Here is a 14,637-nt window from a genome sequence, read left to right on the forward strand (position 1 = left end):
ATCTCCATTTCTGTTTCTCTGGACTTAGGAACTCCCAGCAGGACTCAGAGTCATAATGTACACAGCTAAGTGAGTTACATGAAACAGTCCCAGACTCAAGAAGTTTGCAATCTAAGACCACGGAAGCACATATCAAGTGAGAAAACAGCTTGACAAGTGAATGTGGAAAAGTCATATTTATGTCTTGCTTTCAGGCAGTACTTGCTTGCCCCTGTATTGGTGTCAGAATACACCAGAACACACCAGAAGTTCTGTGTGTAGGATCATCATTTAGAAGGAAATGATGGTTCATCCCAAATATGCAGACACTTATTGATAGGGGTGTTTGGATAGAAATAGTATGCATGTTTAAAAAGTGTTACAGGAGAAGTGGCCTTTTCTTTCAAGGAAGTGGGAAGCAGAAAATAGATGAATTCTCTGGTAACATTTTTACCAAGAAAAGGGACTATGCCATATTTGTTGATAAATCCCAATCTCCAGAATGATAGCAAAATGCAGTTTTGATATAATATGGCTGAAGTCATCTTCCTGAGAACTTCATGTTTGTATAGGTATTTTGATTTTCTTATTTAACCTGCCTTTTCCTAGCAGTGGATCAACTGACTTTTGCATCTTGTTTGTAATCAGATGGAAGCAGTTTGGAGTAGATGAGTGACAAGAACACCCAGCTCCCACACTGTGGGACCTCTATTCACTACCATATTACAAACATATAATGCCCACAACATTGTTTATGGTCACAGAAGAAGTTGTTAGAGACATAGATTCCCGTATGAAAAGATACCATTTAGACTGGGTCAAAGTATACAGTCTCCTCTGCTTCCATCTCTTGCTTTTGTGAAGGGCTGTGCATGTGGTACATCAGTGGAAAATAGTTCACATAGTGCCTTTTTCATATCAATATGCTTCAGATGGTATTGTAAAACATGAGTCCAAAAGCTGACTACAAACAATGACATGGTTTTGCTTATAGAGTAATAATCCTCTCAAAATATATTGTCTGGTGTGCACCACTGCTGTTAGAATAGGGAATTTACAAACAGAGCTTGGAAAGTGGCTAGGCAGTGCATTAACTAGGATCCAGCAAGAGAGCTCCAATGACGTCTGGGGCTCTGCAAGTCTTTCAACACTGAGAGGGCAGCATTGCTGGAAATATCTTCTGTTTATGTTTCTGTAAACAGCTTTCTGTGCTAAGCATAAACAAACTGGGAACCACAATTTTCCCCATGGCTCTTTGGCCAAGATGAACCCATTTCATCTTCAGAAGGGCATTTGAGAAATCGGAATCACAGAAGCATTTCCATGAAAGTCAGTGACTGTCTAATTCTTTGCAAGTGTATTGTTCAGAAGTTCTATTCGTGTCAGTTTTTCTTTAGTTTGTGAACATTACAGCAAACCTTCCTTTTTTTGCTTTGGTCTCTGGCCCACTCTAATTCCAGTGCCTCAGATCATGGGGTAAATAGTTTATGTGACAGACAGAAATGTTGATCCTACTGATTCAAAGGCAAAAGGAGATTTGAGTCTGCTCTGTATGATACACCTTGGACTCAAACTACTTAGGTGTTTGTTGCATGAAGACAGAATGAATACAGCCACAACGTGAGTTGGCATGGCAGCAGAGAAGATGCACTTTTATTTTGGCTTATGTGACCAGGAGGCAGCACAGAAACAGGGCAAAGGGAAGAAGTGAAGAGGGATGGAATCTCTTTAGGTTTCCCTCAGCTTCCCTTTCCTATTAAATCTACATATATGCTGAAATTATTTAGAGACTGCTGCATTAGAATGGCTATAAACTCTTGGAATGGCTAAAAATGGAATGCTAGCTATAAACTCTTCAGAAGGGACAGGAGAGGATATGGGTTGGCCATGTATATTAGGGAGTGTTTTGATTGTCTGGAACTTGGTGAGGGCAATGATAGGGTTGAGTGTCTATGGGTGAGAATCAAGGTGAAGGGTAACAAGGTGAACATCCTGGTGGGGTTCTGTTACAGACTACCCAACCAGGATCAAGAAGCAGATGAAATATTCTATAATCATCTGGGAGAAGTCTCCCAACCACTTGTCATTGTTCTTATGGGGGACTTCAACCTACCAAATGTCTGCTGGAAATACAATACAGCAGAGAGGAAGCAGTCTAGGAGGCTCCTGGAGTGCATGGAAGACAACTTCCTGACACAGCTCGTTAGTGAGCCTACAAGGAAAGGAGGCCCGCTGGATCTGTTGTTTGCAAATAGACTTGTGGGCAATGTGTTGGTTGGAGGTTACCCTGGCCATAGTGATCATGAAATGATTGAGTTTTCTATCCTTGCAGAAGTTAGAAGGGTGACCAGCAGAACTGCTACTTTGGACTTCTGAAGGGCAGACTTTGATCTGTTTAGGAGGCTGGCTGGCAGAGTCTCTTGGGAGGCAGTCCTGAAGGACAAGGGAGTCCAGGAAGGCTGGTCTCTCCAAGAAGGAAATCTTAGAGGTGCAGGAACAGGCTGTCCCCGTGTGCTAGAAAGCAAGCTGGTGGGGAAGAAGACTGGCCCAGCTGAATAGAGAGCTGGAGCTGGAACTTAGGCATAAAAAGAGAATTTATAACCTTTGGAAGAAGGGGCAGGCTACTCAAGAGGAGTACAAGGATTCTGTGAAGTTATGCAAGGAGAAAAGTAGAAGAGCCAAAGCCCAACTGGAGCTGGTCTGGCTACCACTGGAAAAGGCAACAAGAAATGTTTCTATAAATATATCAGCAACAAAAGGAGGGCAAAAGAGAATCTCCATCCCCTGATGGATGTGGGGGAAACATAGTGACTAACGATGAGGGAAAGGCTGAGCTACTAAATGCCTGCTTCACCTCAGTCTTTCACAGTCAGAACAGTTGTCCTCCAGGTACCCAGCCTCCTGAGCCAGAAGACAGGAGTGGGGAGCAGAATGAAGCCCAAATAATCCAAGGGGAAATGGTTAGCAACCTGTTATACCACTTGGACACCAACAAGTCTATGGGGCCAGATGGGATACACCCAAGGTTGCTGAGGGAGCTGGCAGAGATGATCATTATGCCACTTTCCATTATCTATCAGCAATCTTAGCTGACTGGGGGAGGTCCTAGTTGACTGAAAATTGGCTAAAGCGATGCTATCTACGAGAAGGATTGGGAGGGTCCAAGAAGCTCCAGACCTGTCAGTCTAACCTTGTTGCCAGGGAAGGTCATGGAGCAGATCATCCTGAGTGACATCACACGGCACATACAAGAAAACCGTGCAATCAGGCCGAGTCAACTTGAGTTTATGAAAGACAGGTCCTGTTTGACCAATCTGATCTTCTTCTATGACAAGTTGATCCACTTAGTAGATGAGGGAAAGACTGTGGTTGTTGTGTACTTAGACTTCAGTAAAGCCTTTGACACTGTATCCCATGGCATTCTCCTGGAGAAACTGCAGCTCATGGTCTGGATGGGTGTGCTCTGCGATAGATAAAGAACTGGCTGGATGGCTGGACCCAAAGAGTTGTGGTGAACGGAGCTAAATCCAGTTGGTGGTCGGTCACAAGTGGTGTTCCCCAGGGCTCAGTATTTGGGCCAGCTCTGTTTAATCTCTTTATCAATGATCTGGATGAGGGGATTGAGTGCACCCTTAGAAAGTTTGCAGATGACACCAAATTGGGTGGGAGTGTTGATCTCTAGGAGGGTAGGAAGGCCATACAGAGGGATCTGGACCAGGTGGATCATTGTGCTGAGGCCAATTGTATGAGGTTTAACAAGGCCAAGTGGCGGGTCCTGCACTTGGGTCCCAACAGCCCCAGGCAGTGCTACAGCCTTGGGGAAGAGTGGCTGGAAAGCTGCCTGGCGGAGAGGGATCTGGGGGTGTTGATTGACAGTGGCTGAACATGAGCCAGCAGTGTGCCCAGGTGGCCAAAAAGGCCACCAGCATCCTGGTTTGTATCAGGAATAGTGTGGCCAGCAGGACTAGCGAATTGATGGTGCCACTGTACTGGGTGCTGGTGAGTCCCCACCTAGAATCCTGTGTCCAGTTTTGGGCCCCTCATTATAAGAAAGACATTGAGGTGTTGGAGAGAGTGCAGAGGAGGGCGACAAAGCTGGTGAGGGGTATGGAGCAGCAGTCTGATGAAGAGCGGCTGAGGGAACTGGAGCTGTTCAGCCTGGAGAAAAGGAGGCTGAGGGGAGAACTTATCTCTGTCTACAACTACCTGAAATGAGGCTGTAGCATGGAGAGTGTTGGTCTCTTCTCCCAAGTAGCAAATGACGGGACAAGAGGAAAGGGTTTAATGGAAAGGGTTGTCAGGCACTGGAACAGGCTACGCAGGGAAATGGTGGATTTACCATCCCTGGAGGAGTTTAAAAGGCATTTAGACAAGTTTCTTAGGGACATGGTTTAGTGTTAGATTTAGGTTATGGTTGGACTTGGTGATCCTGAATGTCACCTCCAACTGAAACGATTCTATGATTCTATGATTCTGTGACTGTGCATTTGCCATGTGACAATTCAGGGCTCTGACCATTCGATTCTGGAGGTGGTTTTAATTTGAGATGCATAAAAATATGTCTCTTTGTCAGTCTCAGAGGTAGAGCTATGACAAGCAAGAGTTTGTTCAAGAGATGCTAGCTGCGGTATAAGGGGTCTCAAGAAATTTATGAAGCTAGAAAAGTCAAACCATAACTGAAGACATCAACTCCTCTCATTTACATCTTCCCATCTTTAATTATTATGCTTTTCGAACAATCTATAATAAAGGAGAGCCCAAGGGGAGGATAGTTCTGCCCTGAAGAAGGAAGATATGAAGTGAATCTGGCAAAATAAAAAATCTCTGAAAATAAAGAAGAGTTTTAGATAGCTGCTAAGTAAACAGAAAAACTTAGTTGGAATACTGAAAGATTTTTTGTTTAAATGCTGTGTAATTAAAAAAAAAAAAAATCTTCTTTTCAACCTGTACATCAGTCTCTCCATGAAATGTGGAAAGAAGATCCCACCCAGCTATTAAGAGATTGTATATGAGCACAGAAAAGGTTTGTGCAGCTAACATAACATCCTGCTTGCCAGGATCATCTTGCTCTAATTCTCTTGTCAGCAAAGCCACTTTATAGAGGAGCTATTAACCCACAATTTGTTTAGTTGATTTTTTTTTTCTTCCTAGAAATTTCATCGTTTTTATATTCTTTGGGCTTTTTTTTCAGTCTCAAAGCACTAAGGAATTCTGTTGAGAACAAAATAAACTAAAACAAATCAGTGCATGTGAATGGCCACAAATGTCACATTGCTTATCTTGCTCTGTGAAACACCAGGCAGCTGCTGGCTTTTAACGAGGAGGAAAAACAAAGCTCTGTTAGTATTACCGTGCACATTTTGTTATTTCACTTAGCAGCTGATTTTGGAAAAAGAAAGAAACAGAATTGATCTGATGTCTTTCCTCTCAAGATCAACCCACATCCTTCCTATGGCAGGAAGAGCAGGTGAATAGGACACAGGACATTTGCCACTTCTATGGCTTCAATTATCTAGTTTATTCCATGGCTTCCCGGAGAAAAACAGTAACAGACTCCAGCAATGTAATTAGTTCAGCAGAGAAGTAATGATGAGAGAATCTGCTGAGGCATTTTGGCATAGGCACACCAACCATTGAAAAATCCCTTCTACAAAGGACTGTTTTTCTGGCTATGCAAGTAAACCTGCAGGGAGCAATTGTCATCTCAGATGTGCGGTTTGTCTTCACACGGAGAAGAGCAAGTTGTGTCTGTCTTGGTAAAAGAAATGCAAGGTAGAGGGGTAGGGGGATGCTGGGGAGAGTGCTACCAGACCAGTGGAAATGCAGTCTGAATGGCAGGCATACAGAGGGCACCAGGAGACAGAATCCTGTGCATCGAAAGGGCACATCAGGGAAACGGTTTTTATGCCAGGCTGACATCAGAGCCCCTCCACTTGCCCCCATTTTGCAGTTCCTTCAGCAGCTTCTTGATGGAGAATGGGAGGCTTTACATTTCCTATGCTGCAGTCCAATGCTGAATCACCTAAGCTGTCCTGTCCTACCAACCTAGACCCAGCTCCCACGTGTCAGCAGAGGAACGGTGATGTGGTGAGGACCCAGGAACTGTCACTGACCCCTCAGAATGAGAACTGTGGTGCAGGGTGTCTTAGGCACATTGCAGCCTCAACCTTGAGGTGCACCTAGTTATGAGTGGAAGGAAGTAGCTAGGGTTTCTATAAAAGGTTGCTGTAAACATCATTCCATGTAATAAGCTAAGGTAGGGAGCTGTGAACCAGGGATAAAGAGTTGTTAAGCCATAGACAAACACATTGGAAGTAAAGCACTGACATCTGTTCATTGCCAGGTGAATTTTGGAAGTTTAAATGAGAAAGGAAGTATGAAGGTGATAACCATAAGCATATACATGAACTCTTCAGTCGTCTGCCACCAATAGCTAACTGCCAGGTGAAGAAAGTGATGTGTTTGAGTGGCCAGCATGAAAGGAAGGGTAACCAGTAATGTGGGCTCTCCAGATTCTATTCCTGGCCCTGCCAGACATAGTCAAGCCTCTTTAGCTCCTTTATAATTTCTGCATTTCTGAGACCTACTTAGGAAGAGATTTTTCACTATCATTACTATGAAGTGCGATGATGCAATGATGCTTGTGTATGGACAATCACATGCTGTCATGGCATTTGTGATGCTGGTGACTTGTAACAGGGGTAGACCTGGAGGTGTAAGATTGCACTGCTGAATGTACACTTCAAGGGTGACATTCAGCACAAGCTACTGCAGATGTCACCCACTTCTGCCCAGCTTTCAGCTCACTGTTGGTACCTACAAAACACACCTGCAGGGGAGAAGATGTGCCTGAGACACCTGCTTCAAGGGAAGGTATGCTTGTAGAAATAGCTCATGAAATCACCCAAGACAAGCAACTAAATTCAGATACTTCTGCATGATTTACATTAGCCACAGAACAATGTTTCTTACTCCATGGACATTTTTTTTTAGATATCTTTCCTGTGAACCCCTTTTGTTCAGCAAAGGACAGCAGGGATGCACTAATGCAATATTACGAAACTGAGTATCCCTTTGGTTCAGTATGCTTGGCTCTCACAGAATCTGCTTTCTGGAGGGGCTCTCAGAGTCAGAAAGCTTGTATTTACCTTCATGTCAAATAACAGTTATTAGTTTAATTTAATTAATTTTACTTACATTTATAGTAGATTGAAGGTATTTATGGCATGGTGCTGTTAATTTGCCCTGTACACAGAAGTCAGTCAAGTCAGTTTTCACCACTTCAAGACCTCACCAAGGCAGGGATGGAAATGCTTGTTTTGGGCATTTCCCAAAATGCAAAAATAGTAGTAATAAAAATATAGATGGCATATGTTCGGCTTGTGTCTGGGGATGCAGTTGAGGCTAAGCAATATGTACATAATTCCTTTTTCACTCAGTGGGAAATATGTTTATTCTTTGAGGCTGTAAGAAAACTAGTGGTTTCTTTATCTGAACCAGAGTTCAGATAGTTGTGTTGTAATGAAATACGTATTATCTGATGAAAGTTATATCCTAGGCAACACAAGGTTTAGAAGGCAGTTAACTATGAATTCTTCTGCCTTAAAGTACTTGGTGTTTGCAAACAACTGAGAAATAACTACACTCTTGGCATTGGGAAGCTTACCTGTCTCCAAAACTCTCAAGAAAAAGCTAGAAATGTATTCTGAGATACTAAAGGGATTTTAATAGCATGATTTGAAATGGTCATGAGGAAGGGGGGCACCAGTTACACCGTGGCACTGAAGTTTTAAAGGTTAGTAATTTTTCCCATCCCCCATCAAGTGGGTTTAGAACAAGATATTGTTCAGATATAATGAAAGAGGAAGGTAGTGGAATTTGAACAATAGCAGCATGGCATTTGCTTGCAACTGTTCTCTGTTCATATGCTTCTGCCACAGCTACATGAGATGAAGAAAGACAGCAGAGACGAATGGTGTTAACCAAGAGTTTGTTTTGCCTGGTCTACTGGAAAAATTGTTCAACACTGGTTCATCTCAACAAAACTACCACCCCTTGAATTTTAGAAAGGTCAGCTGAGGTTATCAGCCACCTAAGTACTGGCTGCACAAATTCCTGGGAGGGAGCTTATCTCTTGCACTGTTCCTTCTGAAACAATGATATTTGGGTCTTTGTTTATGAATCTGTCTGCTATGAGTCAATCCCTTTCTCTGACCCCCTTTCAGATGGCCTGTAAACAACTTTCCAGATGGACTGACATCCCACTGTTGATGGAGAGCTCTGGGTGAATATCCTTTTGTGCCACTCCAATAGAAGAGGTGTATTGTACAACTTCTTTGCTTGCATAGCTGTGGATAGAAAATAAAAGTTGTATCTAGACCAAGTTTATAACACTGATGAGAATCCAAATGAGGTCAGCGTATTCTATTTCTCTATGTTGCTATAATTGAATAGTTCTGGAGGGCTGTATGTGAGAAAGATAAAGAACAGTAAATACTGTTAGTAAGAAAGATAAATCCGTTTACCTGATCTCTTGGCTGAAACAACAAAACACTTCCAGATGGCATTGCCTATGTCTGACACTGTCTTCTGCTATAAACTGATACAGTCATTTAAATCATGCTTGAATTTCCTCATTAATAACATTTGTAGCAGCAATAATAAGACTGCTCTTCTTGCCATTATATATTGTGGAGACTTTAAAAAAAAAAAAAACAAAAACTCTAAAAGTAGCCTGTTAATGGCGTTGGTAGGGAAAATAGTGTTTGTGCAAGGTACAGTGAGATATTACATCTGTCCTCCTGTTAATGACTTTTAAATCAGGTTATGTTTATCTGACAAAATGCTGCTGATCTGAACTTTTCACTGTTTGTCAAGTTTTGGAAATAAATAATTGTTAGATTTGTCCAGTTTATGTGGGTAATGTCACCAGGATCCTGTCCTCATTGCATTAATTTTCAGGAGGGCTTAATAATATGGATTACTCCTTCATGTCAATAATTCATTCCATTTGAACTGGTCTAAGAGTGGCTTTATCATTGTGAAATTTTTTTGATGTGGAAGAGGGAGACAGTACTGACCATTAAAAACAGTGTATTATTGATTGCTCCAGATTTTTAAAAAATGGCTTTAAATCACTAGAAAAGTAAGTCTTAACTGGTTTATTCTGGTCCTCATTAAATGGGCGGAGTAGAAACCTGAGCTTTTCTGAAGGTTCACTAACATTTTAATATCTACTGATACACCATATTGTTCTCCTGGGGTGAGAACCAAGCAACACTAAGGAAGAAAGTAGTTGGAATGCAAACACAAATGTTTCTTTTAAATTAGAATTCAGCCTTTGCAGGTGCATTATTTTTCCTGGGTAAGTAGATAATTTAATCACAGTTTTCAAGAACCTTAGGCAATTTTTTTTTTTAAATCAGCTTTACTGTGAGAAAATTTTTTCTTTCCTTGTCAGGTCAAATGTGAGTTTTCTGGTGGATAGGTATCTATGTCCAGAACTCATGATCCCAACTGACGTCTCTGTTGTCACATACAGGACACATCTTAAGATATAAATGGATCCTGAATTGTAAGAATTTACCTATTTGGAGTTGTTTCAAGACATACGAAAGTGCAGCATGATCAGTTGTCCTCTTTAGCCAGTTCTATTTCTACATGAAGCCTGGCAGTGTCCAGTACTGATATTCCAGTTTTCCACCTCAACATGTGCTGCAGGGTTGGAAGCAAATAGGCCTGGAGTATCTAGAAATATTTATTATAGTATATCAGTAAATTAATTCAATAAATATTTATTGTAATTTGTCAGTAAATGAATACAACATGCTTTTTCTCATTCGTAACTGTAGGCTTTTTGACATCTACTAAAACATATTTGTCAATCAAGCTGTTGTTCAGTGGAAAAATTATTTTGGAAAAACTGATTTTGATGTTTGGATGAATTCTTCCTAATTCTTCCACTGAGATTCAAAGAGGCATTGGTGGCCTGTGTGACCTTATGTTGAATTATTATCAGTTCAAGGTGTGCAGAAAGTGTCCATGCTATCAACACAAGAACAGTACCAGTATGTGAGATAATTTCGTGTACACCATTTTTTTTCTGATCTGCACTGCAGCACCTGAGAATTCATCCTTTAATTGATTGGGAGTATTTTAAGTTCCAGTAAGAGTTCATAATTAGGCAGCTCCTGCTCTTTGAATTTGTACTCTTCAATTCTGCATCACTGAAGTAATGAGAGTGAACAGCAATCTGCTAAATTATGCTTTAAGGAGAGGTAAATTTGCCTTAAACCTCTATTACTTGCGAACTGAAATCAAGGTTCTCACCAGACTTTTGTGGCATTGCAGGGCTGCTGGAGCTCCAAATACGAAAGTACAGGGAGCCTGTGAGAAACTTCTTTAACTGGGTTTTGCAGCATGCAGAACCTTTAATACACTGACATATGCACTTCATTGCACAGGGAGCTCAGAATAGACCTTCTGGGAGAACTTCAGAAGATGCCAGAAGTCTGGATGTGCCTGACTCACATTAAGAAACAGCACAACTGCAAGCAGGATCACACTTTTCCACTTCACTGGGACTGGCCTTCAAAATGCCACCATCTCCTAAAATGAAATAACTGTGGCTAAAGGAAAATTTCTTCTCTTGCTGGGAACTGCTGTTAATCACCCCTTCTTCTGACTGCAAGAGACATTACTTCCTCTTGGAGCAGCTGCTTTTCTCCATGTCAGCAGAACAGTGACAGGCCATGCATTGAAATTATTGCAAATCTTCCATCTTTTTTTGGCAACTTCCAGTCTGAGTTGTTTCGACACCTTTGACTGGGTTTTCAAGGCTTTGTGTGAAACAATAGATGTGACAGGATCCTCAGAATAAAGGTACCTGCAACAGGGGTGGAAATTCACACCAGGTGGCAGTTTAAATAAACAGTGAGATTGCCTTCTTTTCTTATCCCATGGTTATTTCTGCAGACCTCAAATGGCTTCTGAGGATTTGTTTTGGATTTGCAACACATTAGTGATCATCCAGGACTTAAAAAGCTGAACACAGTACAATACTCTTTTTGTGGATTGGATGTAGCCACTTTGCTTTTCCTGAATGCAGAACACCTGCTGAAAGTCCTGTCCTTGTGAAGTATCTGTCATTTGGTCTCCACAATCTTTGGTCTTTCCTGGAAATCTTGGCCTATATGAGAAGGCATCCCACCTCCAAACTGCTTACAGACTCTATGTTAATAAGGGAAAAATATTGTAGTCTTGAGGGAGAAGGGTGATAGGATGGTTTAGCGGTATGAAATGCCTCTAAGCAAAAAGTCATGGATTTAGGCTCTTTAAGTGCATTTCTGAAAGTGCATTAAACCCAGAAAAGTCTTGGAGTCAAAGAGTCCTGAATTGACAGATTATATATATGATTAGCTATGCCTGAAAATTTTCTGAGAATGCTTTTGCATCTGCAAATGCTGCTGAAGCAACACCAAACTGAGATGCTCCACAAGCATGTATAACAGCAGTCCCAGGGGATGACAGAAATGCTTTGGTTTGAAGAAACCAGGACATTTCATGCCAATGTCAGCATAACAGATTTCATTTTTCTGGAATATATTGTGTAACAGAGGCAAACAACAAAGTCACAGGTAGCCATTTTCATACCACTTTTAGAAAGATATGTTTTCTTCATGAGGAAGGTATCAGGGAATGTCATTTTTCATACCACTTTGAGGAAATGACAAAGCATCCTAACCTCAGCATCTCTCACTTGACAGCGTTTCCTTATTTTTCTCGGCTCTATGAAATTATCACATTGACTTTATGCTCAACCATCCCTGTATGGCAGTTTGCTAGGGAGACCTCTTAGTTCACAAGGAGGAATTTGAGGGAAATTAAAGGTGCAACGTTCAGATCAGCACACCACGATATATCCTGTTTAAAAGACAGGTCTGAGAAGACCTTCAAGGCAATGGCAATACTGTACTACAAAACAGTGTTTCAACAGGAGCCACTGTACAGGCAGGAACAACGCTGTCTCAGGAAATGCCAAGAACATTACCATAAAAGCAATGTGCTGAAAAGCAACCTTGCAGAAACCTGTGACACGTTATAAAAGGGCCCCCTGAGGCCATGCTCTGTACCAGTGTTAGTCACTCCATCTCTGTGTGAAAAGATGAGTGTACTGAAGACAACTAGGGACCCCGTCGGCTCTTGTGGCTGTGTCTGGCACCAGTGCACCAAGACAGAGGCAGAAGCATCTCGGGAAACCTGCCTGCCTCCCGTACATCAAGCTGGAGCTGATCCTGATCAAAGTTAAGCTACAGCTTACACTACATATAATACAAATTAACTGACAGAAGGAATTGCAGACACAGGCTTACCTGCGTTCTGCATATATCAATAGGGCTAGTTTAATACTGTGCTTTAACATAGAATAACAGAATCATGGAATAATTTTGATTGGAAGACACCCTCAGGATCATCAAGTCCAACCTAACTCAAACACTAAACCACGTCCCTAAGAACCTCATCTACACATCTTTTAAACACCTCCAGGTATGGTGACTCAACCACTTCCCTAGGCAGCCTGTCCCAGTGCCTGACAACCCTTTCTGTGAAGAATTTTTTCCTAATATCCAACTTAAATGTTCCCTGATTCAACTTGAGGCCATTTCCCCTCATCCTTCCACTTGCTACTCAGGGGAAGAGACCAACACCCTTCTTGCTACAACCTCCACCTCAGACTGTGCTCAGGCACACGCCTGAGGGATCCTGCTGCTGTCTGGGAGGCCCAGTGTAGACCCAAACCCTTTGCATGTCTCAGTGCAGTGGGTTGCAGAGAGGTCCTGAAGGGCAAGGAAAGCACGGAGCCATGGTGGGGTCCTGTGCTCAGGCATGTGAATTGGCTTCCTCTGGCCTAGCTTGGGCATCTCTGCAGAAGCAGATGTACATTGCAGCAAAACTAACTTGTCCACTTGCATGTTCTTTGCTGTTATTAATAAGCTAATTGGGTACGTTCATCACCATATGTTTTTTAGGGTGGGACATAAATGAAGAATTACGTGTTTGACAAACAGACTTACAAGTGCTAAGGACACCTTCTTTGGGCTTTGTGAAGATGAAAGGTCCCTCAGCTTTCCCTCCAGGCCCCTTAAAACTGTCTCTTTCTGGCCACAGATTTTTGCGTGAGCTTTTAGTGTGGAAACATAAGTACAGTAATAAGACAGGTGGAGCTGTAACCTGTGAAGACAATATTTCTGCTTTCCTTCCAGTGAAAAAGCCTAAGAGAGAGGGTAAACTTGCTTACTTACACATGTTCAGCAGATAAAATGTCCTCGCTTTTTATGGGACATGAGCACACTTGTTCCCCCAGGGAAGATGTGTCTTAACACAAGTCCTTGTGGATATTTTGCTATGCTTTCTGCATACCTGAAATTGGATGATCTCACTTCATATTTAACTACCAGATGCCATCTAAATAGATTATCTTCAGCCAGACCAATAAGCAGATATTCCTATCTCTGAACAACAAGAAGTTTCCCCATGGTCTTTCTCCTTTCTGTTAGCGAGACTTTGCCCAGATTTGCTGTAGGACTGCTTGCTTGTATAAGTAATATCAGATAAGAACTCTGATTTTTTAATAGTTTTCAATGTTACTTTATTCCCTTATGTTGAAGCACTCATAAGAATATGAAAGAGGAGCTTCATTTATTTCATCATTGTAGAGTAGCTTAGTGACATTTATTTTCTGCTCTTGCTTATAGCAAAATCATAGCTGAAGGAATGTTTTTTACTTTTTATCTGGATAAACTGCATGTATTTAGTAGTAGCAGCTGCTGTCACAACCAAATGCTATTGAGAAAAATCTTGTCTGATATAAACCAAGTTCTCGAAAATCTCTTACATCAAAACAAAGTTTTTATGCATGACTAGAATGACTATTTTTGATCACAGAATCATGAAACAGTTGGGGCTGGAAGGGACCTCTGGAGATCACCTAGGCCAACCGATCTGCTAAAGCAGGTTCATCAGAGCAGATCACACAGGAATGTGTCCAGGTGGGTTTTGGATGTCTCCAGAGAAGGAGACTCCACAACCTCTCTGGGCAGCCTGTTCCAGTGCTCTGGCACCCTCAAAGTAAAGAAGTTTCTCCTCATATTCAGATGGAACCTCCCACACTTCAGTCTGTGGTCGTTGCCCCTCATCCTATCGTTGGTCACCACCGAGAAGGGTCTGGTCCCATCCTCTTGACACCCACCCTTGAGATATTTATGAGCATTGATAAGCATCTCAACCTTCTCTTATCCAGGCTGAACAGACCCACCTCTCTCAGTCTCTCCTCATAAGAAAGGTGCTCTGGGCCCCTCATCATCTTCATAGCCCAGAACTGGACTCCCTCCAGTAATTTGTTGTCCTTCTTAAACTGGGGAGCCCAGAACTGGACACACAGTGATGATTAGAAATACTCAATTTGCAAGCAGCCTTCTTACTACCACTCTTTACATGAAACAAGGCCTCATCAGAAGAAAGCAAAAATGTCAGTAGAGTAACAAATACACAAGAAATTCCCTCTGAGGGAACGGGAATGACAAGGAGGACAACTCTTATTCTTTTAAAATAAGTAGTGCTAGTGTATTTGTAGTTATGCTAAGACTGATTTTTTCCTGG

At 41.9% G+C, this 14,637-nt stretch overlaps 1 long non-coding RNA gene across 2 annotated transcripts in view; it reads left to right on the top strand.

Annotated features, from left to right (window-relative positions):
* The window catches only part of LOC139826468 (uncharacterized), a 34,968-nt gene extending 23,915 nt beyond the window's left edge, over window positions 1-11,053 (top strand). Inside the window, exons 4-6 of one of the 2 annotated variants that reach the window (XR_011736548.1) lie at window positions 7,920-8,049; window positions 8,205-8,263; window positions 10,443-11,053. This is a non-coding gene — a long non-coding RNA (uncharacterized lncRNA). Of the gene's footprint in view, window positions 1-7,919; window positions 8,050-8,204; window positions 8,962-10,442 lie in introns of those variants that run through there. The other variant, XR_011736547.1, reaches the window with a different exon arrangement.
* Window positions 11,054-14,637: the final 3,584 nt, after the last annotated feature.

Source organism: Patagioenas fasciata, chromosome Z, assembly GCF_037038585.1.
Source record: "Patagioenas fasciata isolate bPatFas1 chromosome Z, bPatFas1.hap1, whole genome shotgun sequence".
NCBI lineage: Eukaryota > Metazoa > Chordata > Aves > Columbiformes > Columbidae > Patagioenas > Patagioenas fasciata.